At 42.2% G+C, this 20306-nt stretch overlaps 1 protein-coding gene across 1 annotated transcript in view; it reads right to left on the bottom strand.

The window, feature by feature from the left end:
* Positions 1–17712, bottom strand: part of LOC108699373 — a 30705-nt gene extending 12993 nt beyond the window's left edge. The window contains exon 1 of the mRNA XM_018231407.2: positions 17432–17712. The gene's annotated coding sequence lies outside the window, so the exon portion shown is untranslated. The remainder of the gene's footprint in view (positions 1–17431) is intronic.
* Positions 17713–20306: the final 2594 nt, after the last annotated feature.

The following is a 20306-nucleotide window of genomic DNA, read 5'->3' as shown; positions in this document are numbered from 1 at the left end:
CTCTATTGGTCGTCATTATTATCACCGCTAAAAACATTATTTATTTATTTATATCAATTGAATAAATTGATATAAATAATGTTTTTAGTACTGATAATAATGACGACCAGTAGAGGTACTTATAGGCACCTTCAGGGGCCTATTTATTATGCTGTGTAAAATCAATTTGAAAAAAAATGGTGTAAAAAGCTGTGTAAAATAAATGGCTAATTTATCATTTACCAGATTTGACTCCCTTATTTTACATCACTTCAGATCTTTGTAAGTAAGTTCCTGGGGAAGTTGTGGTGAAGCCTGGCGAATTCGGTCACCATTTCTTAAACTGCAAAACAAATTTGCCCCTTAGTGTATATATACGCACACATCTATATAAATAACCATGTTTTCAGTATTCAGGACCGTGTGCATGTGCTCTGCGATTTATATGTTATTGCATGTTACTACAGAGCACAAAAACAAAGAAATTTATCAGGAAAAGAAGTGGTATATCCAGATCTTGACACTGTTAGTTATACACAACATGTTACTGTCAGTCTATACATGTAACAGTCTGATGCTGCTGGTTGGGGCAGTTAGTTTCTATAAGGAGAGACCTGCAGGGCACATTATATCTAAGTGTGATCACTGAACATCAGGAGGAAAATAGAATCACTCACCATAAGAAGGCAGGAAGAGTAACAGGAAAATAAGTAACAGTTCCATTCTGCCAACTCCCGTGTCAGTAAAGGTTTAAACTCCACCATGAAACAGCTTGAAATGCACGAAAGTACGGGAAAGACAAAGTGTAATGTGAGCAGTCTCTAGTCAATCTGCTTCTCAATGTTGCCCCCTGTCTGGAGTATAGAGACTCAGAATTTGCATGTATTAGCTGATCTGAATACTGCAGGAACTATATCTGCAACTGCAATGTTTTCATATACAGGCTAGTGATGGGCGAATCTGAGCCGTTTTGCTTCAGCAAAAATTCACAAAAGGTCAAAAATTCCCCAAAATGCATTGAAGTCTCTGGGTGACAGGTTTCTTTCGACACACAAGGGGATGGAACAATTTTTTTTCACCCATTGGAATCTCTGGGCGTCACTTTCACTGAGAAACTCTGTGAAAAAACTTGCTCATGACTATGACAGGCAATTTTGGAGACATTTGGGGAGGTACTGGGACCATACCTCCCAACTGTCCCGTTTTCAGCGGAACAGTCCCTCTTTTTGACAGCTCAACCCACATTCCCGCATTTGTACTGGAAAAACCTGACTTTCTCTGCACTGAACAGCCAGAAAAAGAAACAAAGTTTCTAACTTAATTAGCTTTTGGCAAAGAGCCCAGAACAGCCAGGAAGTTCAGATAAGATACTTTTGTAACAATTTTCAGCTAAGCAAACAAGTAATTGTAACAATTTAGATAACAGGTCCCTTGGCAGAAGGGAGACTCACAGCTTAAAGAGCAATTCATTTTCATTAGCAAAACTGTAATACATGAACAAAACAAAAAAACAAAACAAAGAAACATGTTCAAACTTTTATAACCTGCCAAATTTGTATAATGAGGATGGTAATAAGGGGGTGTGGCCACAAAAATGGGCGTGATCAAAAAATGTTGCCACGCTACACGCGCCTAATTTTTTTGTCCCTGTTTTTATTTCCAAAATGTTGGAAGGTATGCTGAGAGAAAACATGTCTAGCAAGGCATAGCTTTAAAGGAGAAATACAACTTCAAAATCAGTATGGCTAAAAATGCCATATTGAGCTAAGCTTTGGGGTCGTCACAAATTATCCAGCAGAAAAGGAGCTTCCCCTGTAATATAAACTGATGCTACAGGTTTGCTGATTATTAAATTCTGATGCTAATTGCACTGGTTTCTGTGCTGCTATGTAGTAATTATCTGTATTAATTACTAATCAGCCTGATATTGTGACATTTCTATTCTATGTGTACTGTAGAAAGGAAGATGGGGAGCTACTGGGGCACATTTGGAGACACAGATCTTTACTGCTAAAGGGCTGTGGTTGCCTTGGGCTGGTACAGAAGCACAAAACATCATGTACAACATTTCTAGCTACTTCTTTAATAAAGTTTTAGTTCTTCTTTAAGGTAATAAAAGAGTAGCAGAATTCAAGATCAAGTAGAGGCAGATCAGCAAGCGACCACCAGGAATCTTCAATAGGGATCCAGGACAATATAATGCTCAGGAACAGAGTCTGATGGATCTCTAATCAAGCAAATACATTGGGCTCCCCATATAATCTCCCTACATCCATCTTGGTGCTCACATCCCTACACGGTGCAGTTATGTCATTGGGGCACATTTACTAAGGGGTTTCTGGTGAAAATTCACCGAAATAACAACTCGCAGCAAATTCACCAATATACTAAAAGGCAAGGAAGACAATTCGCTAGTGAAAAGCCTCGGTGCTAGAGAACTTTGCGCCACACAAATATTCACTCAGGCAAACAATTATTAATCTGCAAATTTATCAAGGTGTTATCTTTCCAATACATTACCCTTTTTTATCCTTTTCACCAAAGTCTATTTCACCAAGTTCTACCTGGCAAATTGTTAAAGACGAAACTTCATCCTGTCATTATTATGTCAGTGACATCATATCCTGTATTCCAAAAAATCCATAAAAAAAGACAAAACACTGGAGTTTTCATATATTAATAGTTGCAAGTTTTATCTGTTAAATATATGTAATTTACACTTTTTTTAACCATTTGAAGCTCAAGCCACATTTGTTTTAGGGTGAGGATCACTTTTGTTTTTATTTTGCTTCCTTGGACATTTTTTATAATAAGTGGCCACTTCCAGCTATTTCACCAACGTCTCTAATAAATACATACATATGACATATATGTACCTGCAATCTTAAAGGGGATGTAAAGGTAAAAAAATAAAAATCCCATTTTTACTTTCTTTAATGAAAAATAAATCTATCGCCAATATACTTTAATTAAATAAAGTGTACAGTTTTTATAAAAAAAAACCTGACTGTATGCAGTGAATTTCTCCTTCATTTACTTGACTGACTGACTGATTTACTGACTGCTGCAGACAGGAAACTTCAGATGGTCTCTAGCTGCTCTGCACGGAAACAATCATACTTATAAACAGCAGGGGGAGCAGCTTTGTTTGTTTCCCTGTAGAGCAGTCGGCGACTGTGTAGAGATTCATATTAGATTTTATTTTTGCCTTTATAACTTCTTTAATGTTTCCAATTCCAGTGGCAGGGACAAAGATCATGGAGCCAGCTTTAAACAGAAACTGGGATTCTATTTGGAGGATTATTTTGCTGCAGCCCAGGGGCGTAACTACCGGGGTAGCAGGGGTGCAACTGGGCCGGGTCCCGCAGCCCCACAGGGCCCCCCCCCGGCAGATCGTGTGCGCTGCAGCCAGCTGCAGCCGCAGAGAAAAATCACATGGACGAGGATGGGGGCGGGCCCGGCTGCACCAGGTCCCGCCCCCACCTAGTTCTGTTACTGCTGCAGCCACTGGTTCTGCAGAGTTGGAGAAATTATTTAAACAATACAAAATCTATAAAATCCACATTAGATTACATGACAACACAGGACCCATTGCAGTCTATATATTCTAATTATTAATCATTATTAGTCTTGCTGTATTGGCTTCTGGCAAATATTATTTGACTTATGCTGTTTTGATAATTTATGATGATCCCTAAGCAGCCCAGACCACACTGAGCATGTGCACAGTCTTGGTCTTGCAAAGATGACTGGCATTGCTTGCTACAGCCAAGTTTATCATCTACAAGGGACCCCACTAAGAACCTTACTCCAAGTAGAGAATGTACCATGAACAATGACCCTCTGTATCCGATCCTGTAGCCAGTTTCCTATCCATGTGCAAACGACTTCATTAAGCCCAACAGACCTTAGTTTAGAAAGCAGTCGTTTGTGGGGCACAGTATCAAACGCTTTGGCAAAATCCAAATAGATCACATCTACTGCCCCCCCCCCCCCACTATCCAGAATCTTACTTACCTCATCATAAAAAGCAATCAAATTTGTCTGACATGACCTATCCTTCATAAAGTCATGCTGATTGCTGCTCATAATGCCATTCACTAGGACACAATTTTGAATGTGATCCTGTAACAAGCCTTCAATTAATTTGCCCACCACAGATCTTAAATTTACTGGCCTTTAATTGCCAGGCTGAGATTGTAATCCCTTTTTCAATACTGGAATGACATTATCTTTTCTCCAATCCATAGGCACCATACCAGATGAAAGTGAATCTGAGTAAATCAGAAATAGGGGCTGGTCTAAAACTGAACTAAGCTCTCTTATAACAAAGTTACAAGATGGTGACCCCCTGTGGCCAACTTTGAAAACATAAATCATTTGTTTTATTGGGCCTGTGGTGCAGTAAGCATGTTTATGTTTAGTATCCAAAATACAACATTTCTAGCGTTAGTCTTTTTCCCCTTTAAAACGATGTAAGCATGTTAAGAACGTTTCGCTAGCAAGTGTAAGGAGCTGCTGGGATTCAAGCCACACACCTTGGGTTTCTGGTTCTATGCTTTAACCATTGGGCCAGGTGAGCATCTAGCAAGCTTACTCATTGTCCATCATCTGGCCTTTTCTGCCTATTCCCAGCAGCAGCCTAATTGGTGGGTTGGGGTCAGCCAATCAGGGCTGACCCTGCTCTATATAAGGCCAGCCCTCCTCACTACCAGTGCCGGAGCATTGGCCTACTCTGAGCACTTATGCACTGTTGCACTGTCCCTAGCTCTGGTTTACCTGCTCTGGTCTGGCTTTGCCTTCTCCAGTTTGTGTCCTATTCCCTGATCCAGTCTTCAGGCCTTGCCTGATTCTACTCATTCCTGTCCTTGCCTTGCTGTTGTACACCTATGTTCCAGTCCTGATTTGCCCACTCTGTCCTGTCCTCTCTGCTCCATCCTGTCCTGCTCTATCTAGTCCTGGTCTTTGCTCTCTCAATCCTGTCCTGCTATGCCTAGACCTGGGCTTTGTCCCCTCTGTCCTATCCTGTCCTGCTCTACCTAGCCCTAATTCTATGTTCATTCTGTCCTGTTTCTGTCCTGCTCTGCCTAGTCTGGGTTCCATGCCTTTGTCTCACTGTTCCTGTTTGCACTGTATAAGCTCTTGCCTAAACGATTCACCTTCCTATCTCTTCCTTTTAAATGGCCGCTACCAATCACTGACAGGAAGAAAGAAATGATAGAGAAAATTTGCTAACAAACTTCTGTGCTGACAAATTTTTATTTGACCTTATATAATAATAATAATTCTCTGGCTTAGTCACTCAATTACACACACACAAAGCTAGCACTAATGCCAGGGGCACAATGATTGGATGAGCTGCTTCTTTGTGTAGTTCCACAGGTGTTGGCCTGTATGCAGCTGCACTAAGTGGATTTCAGCAGAAAAACACGGAAGTTTAAATTTTCGACCCAAAATCTATACCGTGTAGCTTCACAAATATCAGAGGAGCTATTTGATGGATTCCTGTGCCTTCATATGAAACACCCTCTTCTTGTGCCCCTGGTACACGTGGGAAATTAATTGAGTTCCCAAGTGTCAGAGAAGAGATATATATATATATAGCTCTTCAACTGACTTCACCTGACTTTGAATAAGGCCTAATAAGGCAAAAAAACCTATATATATGGGATTGAATATATGGGATTCAAACAAGCCTGGGGCATGTCTGGGGCATGGCACGAGTGCTAACATTTCCTAAGTGCTAAAATTTCACAAGTGCTTAGAAATGACAGTTAAACAAGGCAGTTCCATGGAACTAACTCCTATCTCTTCTCATTCCTACAGGTAATTCTGCTATATCCATACACTGCCATATCCATATACTGCAACTGTTTATTCTGGTAATTCTGCTATATCCATACACTGCCATATCCATATACTGCAACTGTTTATTCTGCTACATATAAATTCAGACCCAGTATTGGTGATGGCACTCGTGTCTGGGGCATGGCACGAGTGCTAACATTTCCTAAGTGCTAAAATTTCACAAGTGCTTAGAAATGACAGTTAAACAAGGCAGTTGGACAAGGCATTGACAAGGCAAAAGGAACCGGATTCCCCTGCAATCAACAGTGAACCATCTGGGATAAGAAGAAAACAGATTTGTTTGTACCTGCCAGTTTGTAACTTCTTACTCCAAACATGCTTTATCCTGCATTTCTCCTCCTTTCACTCTCATGTTTCATAAAACATTTTTCACTACCTCCTCCATCAAATCCCATTTCTATACAAATCTCAGCCTCTCTACTCTCCTCTCCTTCCCTCTCCACACATGAAGTTTATAAAATACTCTGTTTAGCTATTCCACAAAACTCCTCCTTTTCATACAAACCAAGGACTTATAAATCCCACTCTCACTTAGTCTCTACTGCTGGCAGCTGGGGACATTTCCCCAAACCCTGGCCCTTACCCCATCCCAGTTATATCACGGCCATGAGCTCCTTCTCTCCGGAGCAAATTCACACAGTACAGAACTCTTACTCCTATACCCAAAAACCCAGTTAATCTTTCCTGTGCTCTCTGGAATGCCAGATCTGTCTGCAACAAACTCACCGCTATACACGACCATTTCATTGCAAATTCCTTCAACCTACTTGCGCTTACTGAAACCTGGCTCTCTCCTACTGACACTGCCTCACCTGCTGCCCTGTCCTATGGGGCCTACACCTTACTCATACTCCCAGACCTGGTAACAGACCTGGAGGTGGGGTGGGTTTGCTTCTCTCTCCCCGCTGTACTTTTAAAGTTCTTCCACCTGTTCCCTCTTTATCATTCTCCTCATTTGAGGCTCACTGCATTAGGCTCTTTTCTCCTGTTTCACTCTGCATTGCTGTTATATATCGACCACCAGGACCAACTGCACAATTTCTGGACAACTTTGCTGCTTGGCTTCCTTACTTTCTTTCATCTAACATCCCATCCATCATATTAGGTGACTTTAATATACCCGTTAACAACACTAACAACTCTTCTGTCTCTAAACTTCTTTCACTAACCTCCTCCCTAGGCTTATCTTTGTGCTCAGACTCCCCCTCTCACTCCAATGGTAATGCTCTGGATCTCATATTTACCAGACTCTGTTCAACCTCCAATTTTACTAACTCCCCATTTCCCCTCTCTGATCACAATATTCTCACACTTCATCTCTCACTAACTCCCTCCTCACCCCCTGCTATTCCCCAAACACGTACTTACTGTGACTTGCAAGCTGTAGACGTGTCACATCTCTCTTCTTCCTTTGACTCTCTTCACTCTAATATCTCAGCCATCTCATGTCCTAATGTGGCTACCTCTGTCTACTATAGTACTCTCACCACTGCCCTAAATGAGCTTGCTCCTATAAAAACTAAACGTTCTCGACCCAAACCACTTCAACCTTGGCATACTGCTCATACAAAAGCGCTCCAAAGACACTCACGTGCACTTGAGCGTCGCTGGCGCAAATCCCGTTCAGAATCAGACTTTTGGAGCTACGAATCTGCCCTGCGCTCCTATAACACCAGCCTCTTCCAAGCCAAACAAACATACTTTACTTCACTCATTAACTCCCTTTCTAAAAAACCAGCACAACTTTTCTCCACCTTTAACACTCTCCTTTCCCCTTCTCCACCCCCTCCATGCACATCTGTCTCTGCTCAAGATATTGCTGAGCACTTCAAAAACAAAATTGACACTATCAGAAGGGACATTACACTACTCAACCCCCCTAGACTTCCACCATCCTCCCTCCACACTCCCCAGTCTCTCCTGTGCTCCTTCACCCCTGTCACTGATGAGGAAGTCTCAAAGCTTCTGGCCTCTTCTCACCTTACCACCTGCCCGCTTGATCCAATTCCCTCAAAACTTCTCCGCAATACCAATCCTTGTCTAATCAAAGCCTTAACTCACCTATTTAATCTCTCGCTCTTAACTGGACTGTTTCCTTCTCAACTAAAACATGCTCTTGTCACCCCCATTCTCTTGATCCCTTCAATCTTGACAACCTCCGACCTATCTCTCTGCTACCTTTCATCTCTAAACTACTTGAGCGCCTAGTCTACAACCGATTTACCTCATTCCTCTCTGACAATAACCTGCTGGACCCCCTACAATCTGGTTTTAAGCCACAACACTCCACGGAAACTGCCCTGACTCGACTAACTAATGACCTCTTAACCGCTAAAGCCAACAATCATTTCTCACTACTAATACTGCTTGATCTCTCAGCCGCATTTGACACTGTAGATCACCCTCTCCTCCTCCAGTCCCTCCAGTCGCTTGGCCTTCGTGACACAGCCCTGTCCTGGTTCTCTTCTTACATCACCAATCGTTCCTTCAGTGTCTCCTTCAATGGAGTATCATCTTCTCCCCTACCTCTTTCTGTTGGAGTTCCTCAAGGCTCTGTCCTGGGACCATTACTATTCTCCCTCTATACTTCCTCCCTTGGCAAATTAATAAATTCGTATGGTTTTCACTACCACCTCTATGCTGACGATACTCAGATCTATCTCTCATCTCCTGATCTCAACCCAGAACTCCTAACTCGCGTCTCCTCCTGCCTGTCCGCTATCTCTACCTGGATGTCGCAACGCTACCTTAAATTAAACCTCTCTAAAACTGAAATGGTTCTCTTTCCTCCAACTAACACCAGTAGCATCCCCGAAGTATCCATCATAGTTAACAATTCCACTATCACCCCCTCTCCCCAGGCCCGGTGCCTTGGGGTTATCCTAGATTCTGCCCTGTCATTCACTCCTCATATCCAGTCACTTATTAAATCATGTCACTTCCACCTAAGGAACATATCCAAAATACGATCATTTATCACCCAAGACGCTGCCAAAATTCTTATTCACTCTCTCATCATATCGCGTCTAGACTACTGTAACTCTCTTTTAATTGGCCATCCCCTCCAGAGACTGTCACCTCTCCAGTCCATAATGAACACTGCTGCGAGGCTCATACACCTCAGCAACCGCTCCTCCTCTGCCTCGCCATTCTGTCAATCCCTGCACTGGCTTCCGTTACCTTTCAGAATCAAATTCAAATTAATGACACTGACTTTCAAAGCACTTCACAACTCTGCTCCACCCTACATCTCTGAACTCATCTCTATATACTCACCCACTCGCTTACTACGCTCCTCTACTGACCTGCTACTCAACTCTTCTCTCATTACCTCCTCACATGCTCGCATTCAAGACTTTGCAAGGGCTGCACCTCTCCTCTGGAACGCTCTTCCACGGTCTGTCCGACTTTCTCCCAACCTTTTTGCTTTCAAAAAATCTCTGAAAACGCACTTCTTTCGAGAAGCCTACCCTCACTCTGCTTAACTACCAAACGCAACACCACATACAATACCACATTTCTCACCCACTTACTTCGATCTTGCCCACTCCCACACCTTGTGTATTACTCCCTTCCCTTTAGACTGTATGCCTATGCATAGGGCCTTCCTCACCTTTTTGTACCTGTATTGATTGTGATGTTTGTTACGCCATATGTTCTATGTATGTAATTCATGTGATGTAGTTGTATAATCACATTTACTTTACAGTGCTACGCAATATGTTGGCGCTATATAAATACATGTTAATAATAATAATAATAATAATATATTTAAAACTTGCTCTGCAGCACTCTAGCTTGTATATCTTGAAGACATGCCAGTTAAAGGACTATTCAACCCCAAAATGAAAATTTGCCTAAAAGAAAAGATACTTTTCAATATACATTTATTGAAAATTTCCAGTGCTTTTAAATTTATTTGTAAACACAAGTGAACTTGCCTACTTCCTGGTCATCAGTGTTTAAACAATGTTGCAAAAGTCTTTAGGTCCCCAGCAGCAAAAACAGGTCTGTTAATCAACTGCCTTGTCTTAGATTGTATCAACAGTCTGAACCATCAGTGCAGAGAATAGAAAGGGACAACCCGACAGTGTTTTCAATAGCAATAAATATAATTTAAGGGTTTGTTCACCTTTAAATTACTTTTTATTATGATGTAGAGGTTGTTATACTGCAACAATTTGCAATTGATTTAAATTTTTTTATTATTTGGGATTTGTAGTTATTTAGCATTTTATTCAACAGCTCTCCAGTTTGCAATTTCAGCAATCTGGTTGCTAGGGTCCACATTACCCTAGCAACCATGCATTAATTTGAATAAGGGACTTGAACATGAATAAAAGAGGACCCAAATAGAAAGATGAGTAATAAAAAGCAGCAATAATAATAAATGTGTAGCCTTACAGAGAATTTGTTTTTAGATGGGGTCAGTGACCCCCCCCCCATTTGAAAGCTGGAAAGAAGAAGGCAAATAATTCAAAAACTATAAAAAAATCAAAATCAAAACCAATTGCTTAGAACTGGCCATTCTATAACATACTTAAATTTAATTTTAAGGTGAACCACTCCTTTAAACACCATGGAAAATTTCTAATGAATGTATATTGCAAAGTTGCTTAGAATTATGTTTTTTTATATTAGGCAAAAAACGTACTATTGCCTATTTGTTGACATTCCCCATTGCCTGTATATCGACCACCTCCCTGTCTATCTGTATGTAGTGTTTCCATACCCAGGGAGTGCAACACACAGAGTAAGGAGCAGTTCTATTAAAGGTATTTTTCAATTATTGTAGCAGTTGCACATCAGGACGCAATAAGAAGAGCAAAGTGCAAAACATGCAAATTGCTTTACCATTGTACAATCTGTTAAATTAATAAAGAATAACGGTGAGTCCCAATCTTGCACAGTATGTGTCATCCTTGTGTTTTTTCTCACAAGAAAAGCCTTAACTGGGTCTTAAAACTTCCGGATAACAATATAAATCTAAAGGTGGTCAAGTAATATGGTCAAAATGAGAATATATCACCCAAATATATATATATATATATATATATATATATATATATATATATATATATATATATATAGTATTCTATTCATAGAATTCCCCTGTGCTCTGAGACTGTGCTGGAGTTTTCTCCATAACAGAGACAAAAGACCGTGTGCATTTGACTGGGCTTAATATTACTGTATTGCATGTTACTATAGAGCACAACAACAAAGAAATCATCAGGAAAATAAGTGGTATATCCAGTACAGGTATGGGACCTGTTATCCAGAATGCTCGGGACCTGGGGTTTTCCAGATAATGAATCTTTCCGTTATTTGGATCTTTATACCTTATGTCTACTAGAAAATCATGTAAACATTAAATAAACCCAATAAGCTGGTCAGGGGCGTAACTATAGAGGAAGCAGACCCTGCGGCTGCAGGGGGGCCCAGGAGGTTTAGGGGCCCCATGAGGCCCTAATTCATATACAATTTCAATAAATATTGGAGAAACAAGTCAACCTCTAAACATTTTGGGGCCTGAAAAACAATTTGCTGTGGGGCCCAGTAATATCTAGTTACGCCACTGAAGCTGGTTTTGCTTCCAATAAGGATTAATTATATCGTTTGGAGCAAGTAGAAGGTACTGTTTTATTATTACAGAGAAAAAGCGGATAATTTTAAAAAATTTGGTTTATTTGATTATAATGGAGCCTATGGGAGACAGCCTTTCTGTAATTCAAATCTTTCTGGATAATGGGTTTCCAGATAACGGATCTCATACCTGTACAACAGATCCTGTCACTGTTAACATTACACAATATGTTACTGTCAGTCTATAACTGTAAGAGTCTGATGCTGCAGGTTGGGGCAGTTAGTTTCTATAAGGAGAGACCTGTAGGGCACATTATATCTAAGTGTGATCACTGAACATCAGGAGGAAAATAGAAACACTCACCATAAGAGTAACGGGAAAATAAGTAACAGTTCCATTCTGCAAACTCCCGAGTATATTAAAGGTTTAAACGCCACCATGAAACAGCTAGAAATGCACGAAAGTACGGGAAATACAAAGTGTAATATGAGCTGTCTCTGGTCAATCTGCTTCTCAATGTTGCCCCCTATCTGGAGTATAGAGACTCACCTTGGAAATCACTAACTCAGTGGAGTAACTACCAGGGATGTGGGGGAGCAACTGCACCAGGGCCCGCACCTCCTCGTGGCTTGACTCAGAAATGGTTTGGGGTGGGGCAGCTGTGCTTCCTGCACCTGGGCCCTGCAGCATATAGTTACATTACTTACTGAACTGTATATGGTACAGAGTACACAATGGGTATGAATGAGATAGGAAAGCAGACAGAATGAAAACTTGTTGGACTGTCTTAAATGGCTGAGTAATTAATTTAAAGTAGTAAAGACCTCCACACCACACATTTAATACATGACAATACAGCATTTAAATACTTGCAGAAGTGGCTAAATGAGAGGTAGCAGCAAGAAGCAGTTAAGTTGTGTGTTTTAGATTGGAATGACAGGAGTCTGCAGAACTATCCCACAATGCCTTTTTTTTAAGGAACACCAACAAATGAAAGTGTGAAGGGAAAGTTGTGCAAAGCACACTTTACCCACAGATTGGTGCCTCCCTTATGGACCAGACGGGTTTAAAGTGCCCCTGAGGTCCTTTTAGAAACTTAAGTTGTATAACATCTACAGAGCGAGTCTTATTCGTTATCATGTACTGTTTAATATTTTCTGGTGCCCAGGAGTCCTATCTCCTAGCTCTCCTCCAGTTACTCAACAGGTGATCTCACATAGAGTGCACTCCCTATCACTCCTTCACCTCCTTTTCCCGAGGTGGCCATAAATTTGCAATTATGATCTTTCCTAGAAAAAATCTTTCCAAGAAATATCTTCACTATTCATCATTAACAATGGCCGATGTTATGTTGCCTTCAAAGGCACCGGATCAACAAGCCAACCGATATCCAAGTCTTTTGCCGATATCGGTCAGCTCATCTCCCATGACACATGCATGGCCACTTTTAGATTTGGTAAACCCGAGGGTATAGCTCAGGTCTGTCTCTGTCTGAGTACAGAATCCACACAGCTCGTGTACATTAATCAGATATGAATAAACTTTGTTTATCTTTTTACATCAAGTTATCTCTGGTCACTGAATTTCCCTGACAAAAGTCATCAAACTGTTCAGAGGACCCTAAGCTTTCATATTTGGGGTGATTTATCTTGATACCTAAAAGTACCAAATTTAGGAAGGGTTTGCAGCTTAGTGCTTTGGAGTAGAAAGACATGCATACCCAATTTGGATTCGGGGGAATGTGTACTTTCCGAAAATATATATGTTTTTCTGGGGTGAATGTACTTTGTTCTAACTTTGCCCCCCTCCCCCCAAACTATCTAAATGTGTTGATTTTGCAGTATCTGGAGTTACAGAACTGATAGCTCAAATGGGGTGTCTACATTTTAGGGTCCCTATATGCCACATGCTTGGGTACACCTATACATATTGGGCATGAAACTGATCAGTGGACCCCAGGCTTTCATATTTGGGGTGTTTTACATTGATGCCTATTGATGTGTGGGTGATATGATGCTGTAGAGTGGAAGCTTTGAGGTCATTTCTCAAAAAATTCACCAATTTCTATAAAACATTATAACTAGGGATGCACCAAATCCACTATTTTGGATTCGGCCAAACCCCCGAATCCTTTGTGAAAGATTCAGCTGAATCCTGAACCGATTCCGAACCCTAATTTGCATATGCAAATTAGGGGTGGGAAGAGGAAAACATTTCTACTTCCTTGTTTTGTGACAAAAAGTCACAAGATTTTCCTCCCCACCTCTAATTTGCATATGCAAATTAGGATTTCGATTCGGTTTGGCTGGGCAGAAGGATTCGGCCGAATCTGAATCCTGCTGTAAAAGCCCAAATCCTGGCCGAATCCCGAACCGAATCCTGGATTCGGTGCATCCCTAATTATAACTTTAGGAAACAATTGCAACTTGGTAGTTTGGAGTACAAAGATATATTTACCCATTTTCGATTCACCAGAATCTGTTCTTTCTAATAATGGGTAGTTTTCTAGGGTAAACCTACTGTTAGTGGAATGTTTGGCCTTGAAATCAGAAGTATGCCGTTTGGGGAGCGGTGCTTTGGAAATTTGGTAGTGTACTGCTTGTAGATTTTGATCTATACAAGTGAGAAATCTCCATAAAACTATATATATTTGGTATTGCCACGTTCAGGAGACATAGACCCAGGGGCGATCCGGGCCCCTCCGCTGCCTGAGGCAGCAGCAGTTGCTGCTGCCCCCCCTCCCCCGGAAATTCGCTCTTAAAGTACCAGGAGCAGCATTTTTGCCTCAACTTGCCTCATTGGCGAAGCACCCCTGCATAGACCTTTCCAAATCGGCTGTGTTCTCGTACATAAAATAAATGATGTTTCTGATATATGTTATTGTTCTTTGTGAAACATGATTTTTTTCATTTTATTAGACACTTAGAAGCCTATATTTTTTTACACAAGTAGAATTACACCAAAATTCTAGCATATTTTGAAAGTTCAGGTTGTCCTGAAAAAACAATGTATTGTTTTCCTAGGTAAACTAAAAGACCGCCCCAGGAAAGGCCCTTAAAGTGAAAGAGTGCAAAATATCTAAAAACTGCTTTGCAGCTGGCAGGGAAAGGGTTAAAGCAGAAGAAATTATTCATTCAGTTTGCACTCACACACATAATAAATCACAGCAAAAAGATAACCTTGGCATCTCTCAGGTCACAACCTGTCTTCAGTCTCTTTACAGCTTTATTAGGCAGCAGTAACAATGATTAAAGGAATGGTTCAGTGCAAAAATAAAAACTGGGTAAATAAATAGGCTGTGCAAAATAAATAATGTATCTAATATAGGTAGTTAGCCAAAAATGTAATGTATAAAGGCTGGAGTGACTGGATGTCTAACATAATAGCCAGAACACCACTTCCTGCTTTGCAGCTTTTGGTTTCCACTGATTGGTGACCAGGCAGTAACCAATCAGTGACTTGAGGGGGGGCACATGGGTCATATCTGTTGATTTTGAATCTGAGCTGAATGCCGAGGATCAATTGCAAACTCACTGAACAGTAATGTCCCATGTAGTCCTCCTTATAGTCACTGACTAACTCAGAGTTAGAGAGCTGAAAAGCAGTCGTGTTCTGGCTATTATCTTACACATCAAATGTCTCTAGCCTATATACACATTACATTTTTGGCTTACTAACTATATTAGAAACATCTTTTAATTTTGCACAGCCTATTTATTTACCCAGTTTTAATGTTTTACGCTGAACTGTTCCTTTAATTACTCCCCCCCCCCTTATTTCATGGCAGACACAGAAACCTATTGTAATAAAAATACCTTGTCCTGGTGGTCTAGTGGGGGGACGGCAGGGACGCCTGCCGCCCCCTCGACGGGGACGCCTGTCACGCCGCGCTGCTCGTCCTGTGCCGGCTCCCTAGTGCGCGCATGCGCAATTCTGATTTAAAGGCGCATGCGCGCTGACGTAATGACGTCAGCGCGAGAGGCGCCAAATTCAAAAAGTATTTAAAGGGCATTCCCACAGTTATCATTGCCCATGATAGGATTTTGTTCCTGGTGCTTCTGAGCTTTTGCTATATTCTGAACGTGTTTGATTCCGGTTTTTGACCCCTGCCTGGCTATTTGACTATTCTGACTTCTGGATTCTGACCCTTGCCTGATTACTGACTACCGCCTCTGATTAACCCTCTGATTGACTCCCTGGTTTGACCCTTGCCTGTCTGATAACGTTTATTCTTTGCCTGCCTCGACCCGGCCTGATCTGACTACTCCTTTGCCTAAACGCCTTGTACTGCGATCTTCTGTCCAAAGACTTTGCTTTACTGTCGTGCCCATCTGCCTATCCAGAACCCTCATCTTGCACCTCTCGTTTAAGTCCAGGTGGCATCCAAGTAAGCCGAGGGCTCCTCCCGAGGCCCAAAGGCGGTCACACTACTGGTGAATAGTGATGGGCGAATGTATTCGCTAGGCGCAAATTCGCGGCGATTTTGCGCGATTCGCCAGCAGCGAATAAATTCGCGAAACGGCCGCGAAAATTCACGGAAAAAATTCGCCGGCGTCCAAAAATTTTTTCGGAAAAACGGACGCCGACGTCAAAAACGGGCGCCGGCATAAAAAAAAGGGCGCCGGAAAACGGGCGCCGTTTCGCTAATTTTTCGGCGTTTCGCTAATTTTTCGGCAAAGCAAAACGGCGCAAATTCGCCCATCACTACTGGTGAAGCACGAGCCGAGACCAGGGTGCCTGTTCTGGTGTTGGGTGCCGACCGTGACACCTATGCAAACCAACTTTTTTACAGGAAATGTTTGAAGGAGAACTAAAGAAGTAGCTAGAAATGTTGTACATTATCTTTTGTGCTTCTGTACCAGCCCAAGGCAACCACAGCCCTTTAGCAGTAAAGATCTGTGTCTCCAAAGATGCCCCAGTAGCTCCCCATCTTCTTTTCTGCTGATTCACTGCACATGCTCTGTGCTGCTGTCACTTACTGAGCTTAGGGACCCACTCACAATATACAGTACACATAGAATAGAAATGTCACAATATAAGGCTGATTAGTAATTAATACAGATAATTCAGGGGCGGAACTACCGGGGAAGCAGGGGGTGCGAGCGGGCCAGGGCCCGCACCCCCTCAGGGCCCCCAGGCAGTCTGCCCGCCACATGTTCGGCGGCCACTTCCGTGTTTACGGAGGGGGCCCGGCTGCGTTTCCTGCGCCAGGGCCCACCCCCTCTTGTTCCGTTTTTGAGAAAATTACTACATGGCAGCACAGAAACCAGTGCAATTAGTATCAGAATTTAATAATCAGCAAACCTGTAGCATCAGCTTATATTACAGGGGAAGCTCATTTTCTGCTGGATAATTAGTGACGAGCCCTAAGCTTAGCTTCTCAACAGCTGCTCAGAGCACACTGAGCATGTGAGTGTCACAGACACTTTCCAAGATGGTGACCCCCTGTGACAAGTTTGAAGTCCTGGATCATTGCTGCTATTGACAAGCTGAAACTTTAGCCTCGTGCAATAAGTTCACTATATAAAATATGGCATTTTTAGCTACATTAATTTTTAGTTCTCTTTTAAAAATGTTAAAAGCTCAAATCCTACGGTCACTATGGAAAATTCAGAATCTGAGCTGAATTTTCTGAATGTGAATTTGAAAATAGAAGATTGTCACTACCAGTGTTTGAATTGGGAACAAAAAGGTAAAGGGATGGGGGCGTGACTGATGTAGCCCCGCCCACAGTCAAAAGGTGGAAAACAAAGGAATCAGCGGCGCGCTGTGCGCACAGCAAAAATTTTTGTAGAGGCCATGCCCCTTTCATGGCCACGCCCCCAACTAAAGCAGGGTGGCAATAACATGTATAAATACCCCCAGAACTCAGAGCAAGATGGGACGGTGGCAATGACATGTATAAATACCCCCAGAACATATATTAAAATGAATACATTTCCAGAGGTTAAAAATTAAAATGTGCCAGCTAGTAAAAAAAAAAGTCCAAGACCTTACCACTAATCTCCCTGTGCTGAGACAGATGGGGGGGTCACTGAGCCACCAACTTGTCCTTTAGCAAGTCCATAGCCCGGCATAACAGACAATTCTTTGCCAGTGTGGGCGGGAAATTCAAATCCTTCGGTGCAGCAGTGAACAAGTCTGTAATTTGATCTGTGCAGGTGTGTAGCACTTGGTTCTTCTGCTGCTAGTGTTCTTAACCCCCCCTTGCTCTCCCAGATGCAGCCAGGACAAGTCACTCTAGAATTTACACACGCAGGAGAAGTGAGATGCCAGACAATATCATCAATCACAGTGAACTCTTGAAAAAACTGTGCGGCAGCGTGACGTTGGTGGGGGAGGACAATAACGGAGAACAGGTTTGTTAACTTGTTCCTCTGGCACGGACTGCTCATTATTCAAGAACAAGGTGGGAGACGGGGGAGTGAAGGTTCGCGTTGGGGAAAAACAACAATTCGCTGCGCTGCGAGCACCCACAGGCCAATCAGATTCTCCTTTCTCCGTTATTGTCCTCCCCCACCAAAACCCAAGTCAGGAAAGAGAGTTTGGGTGAGTTCCGGGTGCGCTGCGTCATTAACCCAGCGATTACCAACTGCAGGGAGATCTCTGCTGAGCGCTTGCATTACAGCTAGATTAGACGTCATGTGTAGTGGCCAATAGGCGCCGAAGTTCCTCCCCGGAACTGAAAGTGCGAGCGGCAGTGGGAATAGCCGGGCTGCTTTGACACAAACAGTGAGGTAAAAAAAAAACCCGGGACAAAAAAAAAAAGCTCCGGTATTCTCAACTCTACCATCCCGCCTGAGGGATGCAATTTAGTGAAAAAAAAGAAGTGGCGGCATGCAATCCCGCCGCATCCCGCCCCAATTCAAGCACTGGTCACTACCCTACATAGGAATCCTTTGGATAGGAACAATCTGTTGCATACAGACAGTTTTCACCACCGAATTGTAAATCCAAAATACTGTAAGGGCCATTTTTGCGAGCAAGGAGGATCATTGGGGCAAATTCACTAACCTCCGGAAATTCACCAGCGACGGCTTCGCTCACATCGCCAGGAGAAAATACGCCAGGACAACACTAATTCACTAAAATGCAAAGTTGTGTCCAGGGCACTGAACGATGGCAAAGTTTCGATATCGTTAATTCAGCAAGCAAAGCGAAGTTGCACTAGCATTGGCTAATTTGAATATGCCTGGAAGTTAAAGTTGAATGGACGTATATGTTGCAGCAAATACATTACATTACACAAGCCCAGGGAACCTTAATAAAATAAAACAAAGTTGTTATATTGCCCTACACATGAGCCCAGTGTATAGTTTATGTGCCATATGTTAGGAAATGTAGGGGGAAAGCCGGGTACCCTAACAAAAAAAATTTACAATCTTTTGCATCCTATCACCTTGAAAAACTGAAAACCTCGCCAGCATTTTTTTGGGGAATTTTCAATTTTTTTTAGTAACTCCCATCTACTCTATTGCACTTCGCCTGATCTGTGGTGGTGAAGGCAAGTGTGGCGCAAGAGGTAACGTTCAGTCAAATCCACATCTTAGTGAATTTGCGCAGTTACATCCATTCGCCAGAGTGAAAATTTGCAAGGCGTCAAGAGTGCGAAGTAGTGCTATAGTCTATCTCCTTCGCTAGCGAATTTATGCCAGCGCCCGTTATTAAATTGACGAAGTCCTGAAATGACATCACGCTGGCAAATTTTCGCCAGCGTTAGTCACTTCGCCCTTTAGTAAATTTGCCCCATTGAAGAGATCAGTACAATCATTATAAAAAATGTTCTTTTATATATCTAAATATGATAAGAAAAAAAGATGCATAGAGGAATTCTGGCTTTTGCTCCAGATGAATAAAACTTCTGGGGAGTTGTTTAAGCAATCCCCAGCATTTTTGTATATAAATGTAAGATTTGCTTAGCCGCAGTAATATAAAGCAATGTAATAGCAGCAGGTTCCGAGGGACACCAAAATATGTTACATTTTCTTACTTGAACTGTGTCTGTTGCAGCAGTACCATTAAAGGCCCTTCTATTACCCCTTTTAAGGCTTACAACGGGGAGCTGCTGTTACTGCAGTTAGCCACTCGGTGGGGAGTGGGTATGATAGAAACCCAGGGGTGTACCCATAGACAACTGGAGGTGAAGACATAAAGTTGATGTTTTAATGGCACACAGAAAACAAAAAGCAGGATCAGGTAAAAAGGAATAATCAGGGTCAGGCCAAGGTCATTATCAGGGAATCCACAAAGGTAAGGAGAAAATAGGGAACACAGGAACTTTGAGGTACTCACTCAGGAACAAGGATTTCAGAAATCAAGGTTATCAGGAATCAAGGTTTTCAGGAATCAAGGTTTTCAGGAATCAAGGTTTTCAGGAATCAAGGTTTTCAGGAATCAAGGTTTTCAGGAATCAAGGTTTTCAGGAATCAAGGTTTTCAGGAATCAAGGTTGCAGGTGATACAGGAACAAACAATCACATTAAATGACTCAGCCCTGAGCAAGGCTCATGGCTGGGTTTATAAAGGGAAGGTGATGGGGAATAGGAAACACATGAGGGTAATGAGAAGGGAGAAGACCAGGGAGGAGACATACTGGGAACAGGCAGAGTCCTGGACATTGATGAAGAGGTCAAGACCAGCCCCAAGAGCCTCCAGTGGCTCACGAGGTAAGTGCAAGTGACAGGGAGCGCACCTCTCAGAGTTCGAGTCCCAGGCTGATCCTGACACCCATCCCAGGAAAGGTTATAGTATCCCACTGAAAGTGTACATTTATATCTTCACTGTACTAAACACCACCCTGGTTAATGAAATCTGGTCTAAATCCTGACCTGCTTTATAAAAAGCCTATCCGCTACTGCTAACACATAACTCCT

This window comes from Xenopus laevis, chromosome 8L (assembly GCF_017654675.1).
Source record: "Xenopus laevis strain J_2021 chromosome 8L, Xenopus_laevis_v10.1, whole genome shotgun sequence".
Taxonomy (NCBI): Eukaryota; Metazoa; Chordata; class Amphibia; order Anura; family Pipidae; genus Xenopus; species Xenopus laevis.
Note: the sequence above shows the minus strand (reverse complement) of the source record. Positions and strands in the feature narration are given on the sequence as shown.